General features: G+C 59.7%; 1 non-coding gene across 1 annotated transcript; it reads left to right on the top strand.

Moving 5' to 3' along the window:
- The first annotated feature begins 12836 nt into the window (after positions 1-12836).
- Positions 12837-12955, top strand: LOC131872390 (5S ribosomal RNA). Its single transcript, XR_009370544.1, has one exon. It is a non-coding gene; the product is annotated as a 5S ribosomal RNA (ribosomal RNA).
- Positions 12956-17500: the final 4545 nt, after the last annotated feature.

The following is a 17500-nucleotide window of genomic DNA, read 5'->3' as shown; positions in this document are numbered from 1 at the left end:
CCGAGTAAGGCCACTCAGAGACATCCATTTCCCAGGTATATGCCCCCTACGCACTTTTGGTGGCGCAACTCGCACGAACAGTCCCACCTCGACCCCGTAAACAAGCTTTTTTGCCTCGAAGAGTTCGTCGGAGACGAAGAAGCAACCTTCAGTGCAAACGTAGCACTCTTTTGTGCAACCGCCCAAACAACGCCCCCTCTACCCTCTGTCGAAACACTCGGCATTGCTGCTCCCTAAGGTGAGCTTCTCCTCATAGGCAATTCCGCTCTTATCCGGTCACGTTTGTGTGCCCGAATTTCGCAAGGCAACCTCCATGGGACATGGAAAAGACTCGAGAAGAGAGCTCGCTCACGGGAGAGAGAAGCCAAGGAGACCACGAGAGTGCTGAGAGTGGGACAGCGCTGAATAGGCGGGAGAAGCCTGCGCGTATAAACGGAGATATATATCCAATTGCAACGAAGGAACGTGCCAAAGATCGAGAACAATGGCAGAAATGCTAGTAACGTGCACTTCGGGACCAACGCATCACCGGAAGACAACCGCCAAACATCGAAAGAGTCGCGATGCTCCGCAACCTACGTGCAAAGCGGTCGCACACCGGGTAAGGGAGTGAGAGCCCCAAACATAGCTGGGCGAGGCGCTCACTCCGCTCTTTAATATCTCGTTAATACCGCCAAGGAAATGGCACAAGCACACACACACAAGCATCCTCGGAAGAGGACAGTTCGAGTGACAGGTCAAATCCAAGAGTTCCGAAGACTACCTCCAGGAACAATCGGGAACAAGACCGATTACAAGTCGTCGAGTCTGTTACTGGGCGAACACGAGATGCGCACAGGAAATCGATCAGCCCTCACAATGGCCCAAGGCCAGAGATCGGACTGCTACGATTTACCCCAACAATCATCGTGCCACTCTTCGCAGAGAGGTGATAGACGCCAACGAGCCCGCGCATAGCAATCGAGGTGTAAAAAGGGCGTTGAAGGTAGGAAGCCTGGACGAAAGAGGCTACGAGGTCACCTCGAAGCGGTCTAAGAATCGGGCGCACTTGGGGCGACTACCAGTGCCAACCCCTTATCCCGCGGTGCGTCCGACACACAGAAATTTCCAAGGCGGCCAAGGAGCCTCCCCGCATAGCAATCGGGGTGTGAGGTTACGGATGCAGCATTGATAGCAATCGAGGTGTGAGGCGAAGGATGCAGAAGTGAGAGCCGAGGGATGTAGCAGAGATAGCAATCGGGGTGTGTGATGCAGAAGAGATAGCAATCGAGGTGTGCGGTGGGAAGGGCCCAGCAGCCAGAATGCATGAAGCGACGGATGAAGCAGTGATGACAACCGGGCTGTGAGGAGAGGAGGGATGCAGCCAAGAAAGCAATCAGGGCTCGAGGCAAGGGATGCATCAAGGATAGCAATCATGTTGTGAGGCGAGATTCCAAAGGCTAAACGTGAGAGGCTGCAGGGTCGACTCAGAGAGGTCTATGCATGTGAGAGGCTGAAAGCAAGGTCGACTCGGAGCGGTCTATGCATCGGGCGCGCTTGGGGCGACTACCAGTGCCAACCCCTTATCCCGCGACGCGTCCGACAAAGAGAACGTTCCAAGGCGGCAGAGGAGGTTACCAGCCGAAGGATGCAGTAGCAATAACAGGTATAGTTCCGCGGCGGCCGAGAAGACTCACCGCATAGGAATCGGGATGCGAGGCGAGGGATGCGGCGGGAAGGCCCCGACGGCTAAACGGAAGAGGCTGCAGGGCCGCCTCGGAATGGTCCAAGCATCGGATGCGATTGGGACGACTACCAGTGCCAACCCCTTATCCCGCGATGCGTCCGATACACAGATAGTTCCAAGGCGGCCGAGGAGCCTCACCGCATATCAATCGGGGTGCGAGGCGAGGGATGGGGCGGGAAGGCCCCAACGGCTAGACGGAAGAGGCTTCAGGGCCACCTCGGAATGGTCCAAGCATCGGACGCGCTTGGGGCGACTGCCAGTGCCAACCCCTTATCCCGCGATGCGTCCGATACACAGATGGTTCCAAGGCGGCCGAGGAGCCTCACCGCATAGCAATCGGGGGTGCGAGGCGAGGGATGGGGCGGGAAGGCCCCAACGGCTAGACGGAAGAGGCTTCAGGGCCGCCTAGGAATGGTCCAAGCATCGGACACGCTTGGGGCGACTACCAGTGACAGCCCCCTATCCCGCGATGCGTCCGATACGAAGATGGTTCCAAGGCGGCCGAGGAGCCTCACCGCATAGCAATCGGGGTGCGAGGTGGGGGATGCGGCGAGATGGCCCCAACGGCTAGACGGAAGAGGCCACAGGGCCGCGTCGGAATAGTCCAAGCATCGGACGCGCTTGGGGCGACTACCAGTGACAACCCCTTATCCCGCGATGCGTCCGATACGAAGATAGTTCCAAGGCGGCCGAGGAGCCTCACCGCATAGCAATCGGGGTGCGAGGTGGGGGATGCGGCGAGATGGCCCCAACGGCTAGACGGAAGAGGCTGCAGGGCCGCCTCGGAATAGTCCAAGCATCGGACGCGCTTGGGGCCACTACCAGTGACAACCCCTTATCCCGCAATGCGTCCGATACGAAGATAGTTCCAAGGCGGCCGAAGAGCCTCACCGCATAGCAATCGGGGTGCGAGGTGGGGGATGCGGCGAGATGGCCCCAACGGCTAGACGGAAGAGGCCACAGGGCCGCCTCGGAATAGTCCAAGCATCGGACGCGCTTGGGGCGACTACCAGTGACAACCCCTTATCCCGCGATGCGTCCGATACGAAGATAGTTCCCAGGCGGCCGAGGAGCCTCACCGCATAGCAATCGGGGTGCGAGGCGAGGGATGCGGCGAGATGGCCCCAAAGGCTAGACGGAAGAGGCTGCAGGGCTGCCTCGGAATAGTCCAAGCATCGGACGCGCTTGGGGCGACTACCACTGCCAACCCCTTATCCCGCGATGCGTCCGATACACAGATAGTTCCGAGGCGGCCGAGGAGGTGGGGGATGCAGCGAGATGGCCCCAACGGCTAGACGGAAGAGGCTGCAGGGCCGCCTCGGAATAGTCCAAGCATCGGACGCGCTTGGGGCGACTACCAGTGACAACCCCTTATCCCGCGATGCGTCCGATACACAGATAGTTCCGAGGCGGCCAAGGAGCCTCACCGCATAGCAATCGTGGTGCGAGGTGGGGGATGCGGCGAGATGGCCCCAACGGCTAGACGGAAGAGGCTGCAGGGCCGCCTCGGAATGGTCCAAGCATCGGATGCGCTTGGGGCGACTACCACTGCCAACCCCTTATCCCGCGATGCGTCCGATACACAGATAGTTCCAAGGCGGCCGAGGAGCCTCACAGCATAGCAATCAGGGTGCGAGGCGAGGGATGCGGCGAGAAAGCCCCAACGGCTAGAGGGAAGAGGCTTCAGGTCCGCCTCGGAATGGTCCAAGCATCGGACGCGCTTGGGGCGACTACCAGTGACAACCCCTTATCCCGCGACGCGTCCGATACACAGATAGTTCCAAGGCGGCCGAGGAGCCTCACCGCATAGCAATCGGGGTGCGAGGCGAGGGATGCGGCGAGAAGGACCCAACGGCTACACGGAAGAGGCTTCGGGGCCGCCTCGGAATGGTCCAAGCATCGGACGCGCTTGGGGCGACTACCAGTGACAACCCCTTATCCCGCGACGCGTCCGATACACAGATAGTTCCAAGGCGGCCGAGGAGCCTCACCGCATAGCAATCGGGGTGCGAGGCGAGGGATGCGGCGAGAAGGACCCAACGGCTACACGGAAGAGGCTTCGGGGCCGCCTCGGAATGGTCCAAGCATCGGACGCGCTTGGGGCGACTACCAGTGACAACCCCTTATCCCGCGACGCGTCCGATACACAGATAGTTCCAAGGCGGCCGAGGAGCCTCACCGCATAGCAATCGGGGTGCGAGGCGAGGGATGCGGCGAGAAGGACCCAACGGCTAGACGGAAGAGGCTTCGGGTCCGCCTCGGAATGGTCCAAGCATCGGACGCGCTTGGGGCGACTACCAGTGACAACCCCTTATCCCGCGACGCGTCCGATACACAGATAGTTCCAAGGCGGCCGAGGAGCCTCACCGCATAGCAATCGAGGTGCGAGGCGAGGGATGCGGCGAGAAGGACCCAACGGCTAGACGGAAGAGGCTTCGGGTCCGCCTCGGAATGGTCCAAGCATCGGACGCGCTTGGGGCGACTACCAGTGACAACCCCTTATCCCGCGACGCGTCCGATACACAGATAGTTCCAAGGCGGCCGAGGAGCCTCACCGCATAGCAATCGGGGTGCGAGGCGAGGGATGCGGCGAGAAGGACCCAACGGCTAGACGGAAGAGGCTTCGGGTCCGCCTCGGAATGGTCCAAGCATCGGACGCGCTTGGGGCGACTACCAGTGACAACCCCTTATCCCGCGACGCGTCCGATACACAGATAGTTCCGAGGCGGCCGAGGAGCCTCACCGCATAGCAATCGGGGTGCGAGGCGAAGGATGCGGCGAGAAGGACCCAACGGCTAGACGGAAGAGGCTTCGGGTCCGCCTCGGAATGGTCTAAGCATCGGACGCGCTTGGGGCGACTACCAGTGACAACCCCTTATCCCGCGACGCGTCCGATACACAGATAGTTCCAAGGCGGCCGAGGAGCCTCACCGCATAGCAATCGGGGTGCGAGGCGAGGGATGCGGCGAGAAGGACCCAACGGCTAGACGGAAGAGGCTTCAGGGCCGCCTCGGAATGGTCCAAGCATCGAACGCGCTTGGGGCGACTACCAGTGACAACCCCTTATCCCGCGACGCGTCCGATACACAGATAGTTCCGAGGCGGCCGAGGAGCCTCACCGCATAGCAATCGGGGTGCGAGGCGAGGGATGCGGCGAGAAGGACCCAACGGCTAGACGGAAGAGGCTTCAGGGCCGCCTCGGAATGGTCCAAGCATCGGACGCGCTTGGGGCGACTACCAGTGACAACCCCTTATCCCGCGACGCGTCCGATACACAGATAGTTCCGAGGCGGCCGAGGAGCCTCACCGCATAGCAATCGGGGTGCGAGGCGAGGGATGCGGCGAGAAGGACCCAACGGCTAGACGGAAGAGGCTTCAGGGCCGCCTCGGAATGGTCCAAGCATCGGACGCGCTTGGGGCGACTACCAATGACAACCCCTTATCCCGCGACGCGTCCGATACACAGATAGTTCCGAGGCGGCCGAGGAGCCTCACCGCATAGCAATCGGGGTGCGAGGCGAGGGATGCGGCGAGAAGGACCCAACGGCTAGACGGAAGAGGCTTCAGGGCCGCCTCGGAATGGTCCAAGCATCGGACGCGCTTGGGGCGACTACCAGTGACAACCCCTTATCCCGCGACGCGTCCAATACACAGATAGTTCCGAGGCGGCCGAGGAGCCTCACCGCATAGCAATCGGGGTGCGAGGCGAGGGATGCGGCGAGAAGGACCCAACGGCTAGACGGAAGAGGCTTCAGGGCCGCCTCGGAATGGTCCAAGCATCGGACGCGCTTGGGGCGACTACCGTTGCCAACCCCTTATCCCGCGATGCGTCTGATACACAGATAGTTCCGAGGCGGCCGAGGAGCCTCACCGCATAGCAATCGGGTTGCGAGGCAGATTATTGGGAAGGGAACCCCCTGGGATGCGGCTCAAGCAGTGCCCAAAGGGACTGGAATGCGGAATCACATCGAGAGACCCAAATGCTATACGAGGGCTCAAATCGAATTATCGATTTGGCCACGACATGGACGCATCGGAACGACTACCTTTGCCGAACCACTCGCAATTGCATCCATACCGAAACCAATAGACATTTCCGTTAGAGCCCTCGCATAGCATTCGGGAATCTCGCATGCCCCTCTAAATCGACCAATGCTGGCGCTCAATGAAAATCCGAGCGCTACCACCGTTCGAGCGCCAGCATTGGTCGAGTTAGAGGGGCACGGGGGAGAATGCTCCAGTCAACACCTCCCCTATATAAGTTATTTGTCCGATTCTCGCACAACCGTAGTCTGCCTCGTCGAATCAAACAACGGTCCCAGATTCCGACTTCCGTTCCGTAGAGACCCAAAAGCTAGATGGAGGCTCGCAAGAAAGAGAGTCGGCGCATAGCAATCGGGTTTCTCGAACGTTTAGGGACCGAGCTCACTTGCGGATAGGGCAAAATCCGCCAAGCAACCCAAAAGCTAGACGGGGGCTCGAATCGAATCGCCTAGGCGGCCACAACAACGACGTGTTGGATCGACTACCAGTGCCAAACCATTCAGCAAGACTAGTCTGTGTCGAGGCCGGATAGAGATTCTCAGAGAGCGCCCGCATAGCATTTAGGAGACCTGCCGCGTCCCTCACACTCGACAAATGGTGGTGCACGTTTATAAATCCGAGCGATCCCAACCCTTTCAAGCACCAACATCGGTCGAGATAGAGGGGCACGGAGGGGGCTGCGTGAGACAACACAGTCCCCTATATAAGTTATTTGTCCGATTCTCACACATCCGAAGAATGGTCATCAAATCGGACAACAGCCCAAACTTCCGACTTCCGTCCCAGAAAGCCCAAGAGCTATCTAAAACGTTCATGGCCGGAACTCGATCGCGGCTATACCAGTCCGCCAAGCAACCCAAAAGCTAGACTGGAGCTCTAGTCGAATCACCTCTGTGGCCATTGCAAGGACGTGTTGGAGCGACTACCATTGCCGAACCATTCCGCAGGTCGAGTCCATACCAAGGCCGCATAGAGATTCACGATGAGCTCCTGCATAGCAATCAGGAGACTTGCCGTGTCCATCACAATCGATAAATCCTGGTGCAAGATTTTTGCATCCGAGCGCTCCAACCAGTCGAGCACCAGCATCAATCGACATAAACGGGCACGGGGGGAGGATGCTCGAGAACACTACCTCCCCTATATAAGTTATTTGTCCGATTCTCAAGCAGCCGAAGTCTGGTCATCGAATCGGGTCAAAGACCACAACTTCCGACTTTACCCACAATGCAAGTCATCGAATCGAACATCGGCCCCCGAGTCGGACTCCATGCGTATGTCAGGTCATCGGACCCAAATTCCGCCTTCCTGCGCATGGCGGGCCATCAATATCAACTCGGTCATCGGACCCAAACTCCGCCTTTTTGCGTATGGCACGCCTTCAAATCGGTCATCGGACCCAAATTCCGCCTTCCTGTGCATGGCGGGCCATCAACATCAACTCGGTCATCGGACCCAAATTCCGCCTTTCTGCGCATGGCACGCCATCAACTCGGTCATCGGACCCAAATTCCGCCTTCCTGCGCATGGCAGGTCATCGGACACAAATTCAGACCTCGCCAATATGCCTACGTATCGAATCGGTCATCGGACCCAACTTCCGACTTCATCCATACTGTAGGGTCTTTGAGGTTGGCGCGGTGCGCTCAACCCAGGGAGTCGACCCATCGAAGCATACACCTCCCCTATATAAGCTATTTGTCCGATTCCCACACCTGTGTAGTTTGCACCTCTGACCAGGACATCGACCCCAACTTCCGAACTCGACTGCAACGACGGCACCAGCGCCTTGGTGCGCACCTTGCGACGCACAGTCCCAACATTCGCCTTCCTGCACATGGCAGGTCATCGGACCCAAATTCCGACCTCGCGAGTATGCCTACATATCGAATCGGTCATCGGACCCAACTTCCGACTTCATCCATACCGTAGGGTCTTTGAGGTTGGCGCGGTGCGCTCAACCCGGGGAGTCGACCCAACGAAGCATACACCTCCCCTATATAAGCTATTTGTCCGATTCCCACACCTGTGTAGTTTGCACCTCCGATCAAGACATCGACCCCAACTTCCGAACTCGCCTCCAACGACCGAACCAGCGCCTTGGTGCGCACCTTGCAACGCACAGTGCCAACATTCGCCTTCCTGCACGTGGCAGGTCATCGGACCCAAATTCCGACCTCGCGAGTATGCCTACATATCGAATCGGTCATCGGACCCAACTTCCGACTTCATCCATACCGTAGGGTCTTTGAGGTTGGCGCGGTGCGCTCAACCCGGGGAGTCGACCCAACGAAGCATACACCTCCCCTATATAAGCTATTTGTCCGATTCCCACACCTGTGTAGCTTGCACCTCCGATCAGGACATCGACCCCAACTTCCGAACTCGACTAAAAAGACCGCACCAGCGCCTTGGTGTGCACCTTGCAACGCACAGTGTCAACATTCGCCTTCCTGCACATGGCAGGTCATCGGACCCAAATTCCGACCTCATGAGCATACCTACTAATCGAATCGGTCATCGGACCCAACTTCCGACTTCATCCATACCGTAGGGTCTTTGAGGTTGGCGCGGTGCGCTCAACCTGGGGAGTCGACCCATCGAAGCATACACCTCCCCTATATAAGCTATTTGTCCGATTCCGACACCTGTGTAGTTTGCACCTCCGCTCAGGACATCGACCCCAACTTCCGAACTCGCCTGCAACGACCGAACCAGCGCCTTGGTGCGCACCAAAAGTGCGCACTTTTGGAGGGCACTTTTGTGCGCTCCAAAGGTGCGCACTTTTGGAGGGCACTTTTCTGCGCTCCAAAGGTGCGCACTTTTGGAGGGCACTTTTTGGAGGGCACTTTTCTGCGCTCCAAAGGTGCGCACTTTTGGAGGGCACTTTTTGGAGGGCACTTTTCTGCGCTCCAAAGGTGCGCACTTTTGGAGGGCACTTTTTGGAGGGCACTTTTCTGCGCTCCAAAGGTGCGCACTTTTGGAGGGCACTTTTTGGAGGGCACTTTTCTGCGCTCCAAAGGTGCGCACTTTTGGAGGGCACTTTTTGGAGGGCACTTTTCTGCGCTCCAAAGGTGCGCACTTTTGGAGGGCACTTTTTGGAGGGCACTTTTCTGCGCTCCAAAGGTGCGCACTTTTGGAGGGCACTTTTTGGAGGGCACTTTTCTGCGCTCCAAAGGTGCGCACTTTTGGAGGGCACTTTTTGGAGGGCACTTTTCTGCGCTCCAAAGGTGCGCACTTTTGGAGGGCACTTTTTGGAGGGCACTTTTCTGCGCTCCAAAGGTGCGCACTTTTGGAGGGCACTTTTGTGCACTCCAAAGGTGCGCACTTTTGGAGGGCACTTTTCCTGTGCTCCAAAGGTGCACACCTAGGTGAGCACCTTCGACCACACCTTGTAGCACACCAAACTCTGACTTTCGACTTCATCCGCAATGCAGGGTCTTTGAGGTTGGCGCAATGCGCACAACCAGGGGAGTCGACCCATCAAACCCAACACCTCCCCTATATAAGCTATTTGTCTGATTCTCATACATGCGTAGCCTGCAGGAGCAATTAGGACATCGACCCCAACTTTCGGCTTCTAAACGAAAACAAGGTCTTTGAGGTTGGTGTAATGCGAACAACTAGGGGAGTCAACCCATCAAACCCAACACCTCCCCTATATAAGCTATTTGTCTGATTCTCATACATGTGTAGTCTACAGGAGCAATTAGGACATCGACCCCAACTTTTGACTTCTTAACGAAAACAAGGTCTTTGAGGTTGACGTAATGCGCACAACCAGGGGAGTCGACCCATCAAACCCAACACCTCCCCTATATAAGCTATTTGTCCGATTCTCATACATGTGTAGCCTGCAGGAGCCATTAGGACATTGACCCCAACTTTTGACTTCTTAACGAAAACAAGGTCTTTGAGGTTGGCGTAATGCGCACAACCAAGGGAGTTGACCCATCAAACCCAACACCTCCCCTATATAAGCTATTTGTCTGATTCTCATACATGTGTAGCCTGCAACAACGATTAGGACATCCACCCCAACTTCTGAATTCGTCTGCGTTGACCGCACCAAAGGTGCACGCCTTGGTGCTCACCAAAATCCGACTTCCGACTTCTTCTGCTATGCGGGGTCTTTGAGGTTGGCGCAGTGCGCACAACCAGGGGAGTCAACCCACCGAATGCAACACCTCCCCTATATAAGCTATTTGTCTGATTCTCATACATGCGTAGACTGCAGCAATGATTAGGACATCCACCCCAACTTTTGACTTCTTAAACAAGACAGGGTCTTTGAAGTTGGTGCAGTGCACACAACCAGGGGAGTCGACCCATCAAACGCAACACCTCCCCTATATAAAGCTATTTGTCCGATTCTCATACGTGTAGTCTGCAGCAGCGATTAGGACATCGACCCCAACTTCCGAATTTGTTTGCATTGACCGCACCAAAGGTGCACGCCTTGGTGTGCACCCTGGAGTGCACTTTGGTGCTCACCTCGGTGCACACTTTGGTGTGCACCTCGGTGTGCACCAAAGGTGCGCACCTTGGAGCGCACCAAAGGTGTACACTTTGGAGCGCACCACATAGGGTCTTTGAGAGGTTGGCGCAGTGCGCACACCAAGGTGGGTGTTGAGGTGCGTGCCGAGGTGGGTGGGTGCTAGGGTGCGCTCCATGGTGGGTGCCAGGGTGGGTGCGTGCTAGGGTGGATTCCAAAGAGGGTCATAGGGTGGGTGCCAAGGTGGGTTGGTGATATAGTGGGTTCAAAGGTGGGTACTAGGGTGGGTTCCAAGGTGGGTCACAAGTTGGGTGCCAGGATGCGTGGGTGTTAGGTTGGGTGCCAAGGTGGGCTCCTGCGTGGGTGGGTGCTAGGGTGGGTTTCAAGGTGGACGCGAGGGCGGGTGCCAAGGTGGGTAACAAGTTGGGTGTTAGGATGGGTGAGTGCTAGAGTGGGTGCCAAGGTGGGTGGGTGCTAAGGTGGATGCCAAGGTGGTTCACAGGGTGGGTGGGTTCTAGGGTGAGTTCCAAGGTGGGTCACAGGTTCAGTGCTAGGGTGGGTGTCAAGGCGGGTGTCGAGGTGCCTGGGTGCTAGGGTGTGGATGCCAATGTGGGTCATAGGGTGGGTACTAGGGTGGGCTGCAATGTGGGTGCCAAGGTGGGTAACATGCTCGGTGGGTTCTAAATTGGGTGCCAGGGTGGGTGTGCACCCACCTTGCCCGAGGTGGGTGCCAAGGTGCCAGTGTGGGTGGGTGCTAAGGTGGATGCCAAGGTGGGTGAGAAGGTGGGTGATAGGTTGAGTGGTAGGATGGGTGGGTGCCAAGATGGGTCACAGGGTGGGTGCAAGGGTGGGTAGGTGCTAGGGTTGGTGTCAGGGTGGGTGGGTGCTAGGTTGGGTTCCAAGGTGGGTGCGAGGGTGAGTGTCAAGGTGGGTCACAGGTTAGGTGCTAGGATGGGTGAGTGCTAGGGTGCAAAGGTGCCAGGGTGGGTGCTAGGATGGGTCGATGCTAGGGTGAGTGGCAAGGTGGGTCCACAAGTGTCAAGGTGGGTGCCGAGGTGGGTGCCAAGTCGGCGACTGCTATGGTGGATGCCAAGGTGGGTCACGGGGTGGGTGCCAAGTTGCTAGGTTGGGTTCCAAGGTGGGTGCCAACGTGGGTGCTAGGGTGCGTGGGTTAAAGGGTGTGTCACAACGTGGGTGCCAGGATGGGTGCGCACCCACACTGGCCAAGACGGGTGCGGGTGCAAGGTTGGGTTCCAAGCCCGGTCACAGGCTGGGTGCTAGGATGGGTGGGTGCCAAGGTGGGCACCAGGGTGGGTGCACCCACCCTGGCCAAGGTGGGTCACGGGGTGGGTCCTAGGGTGGGTAACGGGGTGGGTACTAAGGTGCGTGCCAAGGTGGGTCATAGGGTGGGTGCCAAGGTGGGCACCAGGGTGGGTGTGCACCAACCCTAGCCAGGGTAGGTCACGGGGTGGTTGTCGGGGTGGGCGTCAAGGAGCCAAGGTGGGTGGCAAGTAGCCAAGTTGCGTGCCAAGGTGGGTGTCGGGGTGGGTGCCAAGGATCCAAGGTGGGTGCCAAGGAACCAAGGTGGGTGTCTGGGTGGGTGCCGAGGTGGGAGCCAGGGTGGGTCCCAAGGTGAGTGCAAAGGTGGGTGCCAGGGTCAAGGTGAGTGCCAATGTGGGTTCCAAGGTGCCAGGGTCAGGGTGAGTGCCAATGTGGGTTCAAAGGTGCTAAGTTGGGTGCGAGGTTGGGTGCGAGGGTGGGTGGGTGCCAAGGTGTGCTAGGTGGAAGCCCGGGTGGGTCGGCATCCCATGGGTGTCGAGTTGGGTGCCTGATGGGTGCTTCTTGTCAAGTTTTAGTCGTCGGGACTCATTTCGAGCCTTAGAGGTCGTTTCTTGTCCGGTTGCCCTGTCTTCGACCTGGGAACCCAATTTTGGTCCTCGGGTCCCATTTTTTTTTGTCTCGCATCCCACTTTTGGCCTGTGGCCTTTTCGGGGTCGATTCTCGTTTTGGGCATCAGAGCATGTTTCTTCTCCTAAAACCCAATATTTGTTTATTAAGTCTCGGAACACATTTTTGTTCTCGTGGACCCATCATGGGTCTTGGAACGCATTTGTGGTCCTTGGGTCCCATTTTGCATCCCGAAACTTGTGTTTTGGTGCTTGATCCCTATTTTGGGTGCCCACCTTGCACCAAGTGCGCACCCGGGGCAAACCGAGCGCCTTGGTGCACCGGGGCAAGATCGAGCGTGCACCCGAGGCGCCCCGAACATGCACCAAGGTGCACTCGGCCCACATGTGAGCGCAGGTCGTTGCGCCCGAGGTGGTGTGTGGGCACCGCGTTGCAGACGGGACACTGCACGCACACGACGCCCCCTCCAGGTGCACGCACGTAGGCCGGGCCGGGTGCACACCCGACGCCCTAGCAAGGTGCGCGCACCCGGGCAGGGCTCACACTTGGCGAACGGGGCGCACTTCGCGAGGGAGGGTGTGCACCTCGACGGGGGTGGGTGGCCGGGGTGGATTCGCACGTGGGTCGCGGTTTGCTAAGTACACACTGCGACAAGCTCATAACGGGTGCGATCATACCAGCGTTAGTGCACCGGATCCCATCAGAACTCCGCAGTTAAGCGCGCTTGGGCCGGAGTAGTACTGGGATGGGTGACCTCCCGGGAAGTCCCGGTGTTGCACCCTTTTTTAGTTTTTCGCCGGGCGTCGCAATGCTATTTGAATAAACCTTTTGCCCGTTTGCGTTCTCGTCGGGGCCGGGCCGGGCCGGGGTGCGCTGCCCGCACTACCGCGCGCGCGGGGGCGACACCGAGCGCGCACCCGAGGCGCCCCGAGCACACAGGCCACGGTGCAACCCGGGCGTTGTGCGCGCACCCCGGTGCGCCCGAGGTGCTGCGCGCGCACCCAGGTGAAATCGGTGTGCACCTCGGCCAGTGCGCGCTCGGTCGAGTCGCGCACGTTGGCCAAGGTGCACGGTGATGTTTCTTACTCTAAGGTTCCGCACCAGACGCCCGGGACAGGTGAGCGAAGCTGGGCGGGGCCGGGTGCGCGGCCGGGGCAGGTGCACGCAGCTGGAGAGAGCTTTGGAGCACACTTCGGAGCGCACCAATGATGCGCTCCATTCAAAAGTTTCCTGAAAAGGCAAAAAAAGTTGAGATTATAGAATTTCCCACTTGAGAGATTGTAAAAAAAAAAAATTTAAAATGAAGGAAACGCGGGTGCCAAGGTGTGCGCAGCCCAGCCAAGGTGTGCGCACCAAGGCGCCCACCCTGGCGAAGGTGCACGCAAGGTGCGCACCCGAGGCAAACCGGACAATTAACCCAACTTTCGACTTCGCGCGCACCTTGGAGCGCACTTCGGAGCGCTCCTTGGTGCGCACCAATCTTGGGCACCTCGGAGTGCACCATGGCGCCCACCAAGGTGCGCACCCGGGGCAAACCGAGCTCCGACTTCGTGCGCACCTTGGAGCGCACGAAAGGTGCGCACCATGGCGCCCACCAAGGTGCGCAGCCCAGCCAAGGCGTGCGCATCAAGGTGCGCACCCTGGCGAAGGTGCGCACCCGGGGCAAATCGAGCTCCGACTTCGTGCGCACCTTGGAGCGCACAAAAGGTGCGCAACCCAGCCAAGGTGTGCGCACCCCGGTCAAACCGAGCTCCGAATCGTGCGCACCAGAGGTGCACGCCATCGTGCGCACCTTGGAGCACACTTCGGAGCCCTCCTTGGTGCGCGCCGATGTTGCGCACCTCGGAGCGCACCCGGGGAAAACAATGCAATTAACCCGACTTTCGACTTCGTGGGCACCTCGGAGCGCTCTCGGGTTCGCACCTCGGAGCACACCGAGGTGCGCACCTTTGATGCGCTGCCTTCACCAATTTCCAGAAAAGGCAAGAAAACATTGAGAAGGTGTGCGCACCGAGGTGCCCACCCTGGCGAAGGTGCACGCGAGGTGCGCACCCGGGGCAAACCGGGCTCCGACTTCGTGCACGCCGCACCTTGGAGCACACTTCGGAGCGCTCCTTGGTGCGCACCAGGGCGCGCAACCCAGCCGAGGTGCCCACCCCGGCGAAGGTGCACGCGAGGTGCGCACCCGGGGCAAACCGGGCTCCGACTTCGTGCACGCCATGGTGCCCACCGCGGCGAAGGTGCACGCGAGGTGCGCACCCGGGGCAAACCGGGCTCCGACTTCGTGCACGCCGCACCTTGGAGCACACTTCGGAGCGCTCCTTGGTGCGCACCATGGTGCCCACCAGGGCGCGCAACCCCGCCGAAGGTGCACGCGAGGTGCGCACCCGGGGCAAACCGGGCTCCGACTTCGTGCACGCCGCACCTTGGAGCACACTTCGGAGCGCTCCTTGGTGCGCACCATGGTGCCCACCAGGGCGCGCAACCCCGCCGAAGGTGCACGCGAGGTGCGCACCCGGGGCAAACCGGGCTCCGACTTCGTGCACGCCATGGTGCGCACCGCGGCGAAGGTGCGCACCCGGGGCAAACCGGGCTCCGACTTCGTGCACGCCGCACCTTGGAGCACACTTCGGAGCGCTCCTTGGTGCGCACCAGGGCGCGCAACCCAGCCGAGGTGCCCACCCCGGCGAAGGTGCACGCGAGGTGCGTACCCGGGGCAAACCGGGCTCCGACTTCGTGCACGCCGCACCTTGGAGCACACTTCGGAGCGCTCCTTGGTGCGCACCATGGTGCCCACCAGGCCGCGCAACCCAGCCAAGGTGTGCGCACCAAGGTGCACGCGAGGTGCGCACCCGGGGCAAACCGGGGTCCGACTTCGTGCACGCCGCACCTTGGAGCACACATCGGGGCGCTCCCGGGTTCGCACCGGCGTTGCGCACCGTGGTGGGCACCTCGGAGCACACCAAGGTGGGCAGCGAGGTGCGCACCTTTGATGCGATGCCTTCACTAATTTCCATAAAAGGCAAAAAAAAAACGAGATTTTAAAATTTCCGTTTTGAAAGATAGTGAGAAAAAGGGAATGCTGGTGCCATCTTGAGCCCGCCCTGGTGCGCAGCCCAGCCAAGGTGTGCGCACCAAGGTGCCCACCCTGGCGAAGGTGCGCGCCCGGGCAATTAACCCAACTTCCAACTTCGCGCGCGCCAGGGTGGGAGCGCACCCAACAACCGGGCCTGGGAAGAGCCAATGCGAGAAACCCCACCAAACGCTCTGACAAAAAAAGAGGGGGCGCTCCAGTAACCCCGCTTCGGAGCGCACCCTGGGCAAACCCAGCCAAGGTGCCCACCCCGGCCAAGGTGCAGGCGAGGTGCGCACCCGGGGCAAACCGGGCTCCGACAACGTGCACGCCGCACCTTGGAGCACACTTCGTAGCGCTCCCGGGTGCGCACCTCAGAGCACACCAAGGTGGGCAGCGAGGTGCGCACCTTTGATGCGCTGCCTTCACTAATTTCCAGAAAAGGCAAAAAAAAAAGGAGATTTTAAAATTTCCGTTTTGAAAGATAGTGAAAAAAACGGAACGCGCGTGCCATCTTGAGCCCGCCCTGGTGCGCAGCCCAGGTAAGGTGCCCACCCTGGCAAAGGTGCGCACCCGGGCAATTAACCCTACTTCCGACTTCGTGCGCGCCAGGGTGGCAACCGGGCCTCGGAAGAGCCAATGCGAGAAACCCCACCAAACGCTCCGACAAAAAAAGAGGCGGCGCTCCAATAACCCCGCTTCGGAGCGCAGCCGGGGCAAACCCAGCCAAGGTGCCCACCCCGACGAAGGTGCACGCGAGGTGCGCACCCGGGGCAAACCGGGCTCCGACAACGTGCACGCAGCACCTTGGAGCACACTTCGAAGCACTCCCGGGTGCCCACCGGCGTTGCGCACCGTGGTGGGCAGCGAGGTGCGCACCTTTGATGCGCTGCCTTCACTAATTTCCAGAAAAAGGCAAAAAAAAATGAGATTTTAAAATTTCCGTTTTGAAAGATAGTGAAAAAAAAGGAACGCGGGTGCCATCTTGAGCCCGCCCTGGTGCGCAGCCCAGGCAAGGCATGCGCACCAAGGTGCCCACCCGAGGTGCACACCCGGGGCAAACCGGGCTCCGACTTCGTGCAGGCCGCACCTTGGAGCACACTTCGGAGCGCTCCTTGGTGCGCACCATGGTGCCCACCAGGGCGCGCAACCCAGCCAAGGTCTGCACACCAAGGTGCCCACCCCGGCGAAGGTGCACGCGAGGTGCGCACCCGGGGCAAACCGGGCTCCGACTTCGTGCACGCCATGGTGCCCACCGCGGCGAAGGTGCACGCGAGGTGCGCACCCGGGGCAAACCGGGCTCCGACTTCGTGCACGCCGCACCTTGGAGCACACTTCGGAGCGCTCCTTGGTGCGCACCATGGTGCCCACCAGGGCGCGCAACCCAGCCAAGGTGTGCGCACCAAGGTGCACGCGAGGTGCGCACCCGGGGCAAACCGGGGTCCGACTTCGTGCACGCCGCACCTTGGAGCACACATCGGAGCGCTCCCAGGTTCGCACCAGCGTTGCGCACCTTTGATGCGCTGCCTTCACTAATTTCCAGAAAAGGCAAAAAAAAACGAGATTTTAAAATTTCCGTTCTGAAAGATAGTGAAAAAAACGGAACGCGGGTGCCATCTTGAGCCCTTCCTGGTGCGCAGCCCAGGCAAGTTGTGCGCACCAAGGTGCCCACCCTGGCGGAGGTGCGCGCCCGGGGCAATCCGGGCTCCGACTTCGTGCACTGCATGGTGCCCACCAAGGCGCGCAACCCAGCCAAGGTGCCCACCGCAGCGAAGGTGCACGCGAGGTGCGCACCCGAGGTGCACACCCGGGGCAAACCGGGCTCCGACTTCGTGCACGCCGCACCTTGGAGCACACTTCAGAGCGCTCCTTGGTGCGCACCAGGGCGCGCAACCCAACCAAGGTCTGCACACCAAGGTGCTCACCCCGGCGAAGGTGCACGCGAGGTGCGCACCCGGGGCAAACCGGGCTCGGACTTCGTGCACGCCGCACCTTGGAGCACACATCGGAGCGCTCCCGGGTTCGCACCAGCATTGCGCACCTTTGATGCGCTCCAATAACCCCACTTCGGAGCGCACCAGAAACCCCACTGGACGCTTGGGCAAAAATGTAATGCGCACCCGAAGCCCCTACCCAGAAATCCCCAGTTCGGACATGGGGAGCTGCAACGGTAAAAAGCCTCACTAAACTCTCGGACGGAAAGGTGGCTCGAGGGTAATGCCCGAAACCCCACTTCCACTTCCGCTCTTCGGAG

The sequence above is a fragment of the Cryptomeria japonica genome, unplaced genomic scaffold (assembly GCF_030272615.1).
Source record: "Cryptomeria japonica unplaced genomic scaffold, Sugi_1.0 HiC_scaffold_588, whole genome shotgun sequence".
Lineage (NCBI taxonomy): Eukaryota > Viridiplantae > Streptophyta > Pinopsida > Cupressales > Cupressaceae > Cryptomeria > Cryptomeria japonica.
The sequence above is the reverse complement of the archived record's forward strand: the minus strand, read 5'-3'. Positions and strand labels throughout refer to the sequence as shown.